A 632-nucleotide genomic window follows, 5' to 3' on the forward strand; every position below is an offset into this window, starting at 1 on the left:
AGAAAAAGAAAAAGAAGGCTCAGAAAAGGTCTTCCAGAAAGCCCAATCTTTGAAATTATTTCATTTTAGTCTGGAAAATTCATCAAAAAATGCATTAATCTAGCTTCCCTGGAAATCAGTTGCCTTTTCCTGTTTGTGTTAGGGAGGCAAGTAAGTGATTACCTTTATTTAAAAAAAAAAGTATGCATGTGTGTGAGAGAGAGAGAGAGCATGCGAGCAAGAGCAGGAAATTGTTCATTTTTGCAAAGGACCTTCAAAGAAAATAGCCTTTTTCATAGTTCCATAGGTGAGAAGTTATTTGTAGGAATAACATCTCCCTCTAACATGGAAAGTATGAAGAATGTAATTTTCTTTCCTTATTCTCTATTAAAAGCCATCCAGCCCACACCATCACTCTGAACAGAAGCTATTGGCAAACAGATTGTATTATTATTACTGTCTTATATGCTTCATTATTATACTTCTGTCTATGATGTAAAACTAACGTCTCACTTCTGCCCAACATTATTGATTCTCATTATAAATACGCTTGCTACAAACGCTTAGTTCCTAGGGAAGAAAAAATAACAAAATATACTCATGCCATACAGCTGGAACAGCCGATGAGTCTTATTATGTCAAGCAACCATTCA

Source organism: Meleagris gallopavo, chromosome 11 (assembly GCF_000146605.3).
Source record: "Meleagris gallopavo isolate NT-WF06-2002-E0010 breed Aviagen turkey brand Nicholas breeding stock chromosome 11, Turkey_5.1, whole genome shotgun sequence".
In the NCBI taxonomy this organism is placed as follows: Eukaryota; Metazoa; Chordata; class Aves; order Galliformes; family Phasianidae; genus Meleagris; species Meleagris gallopavo.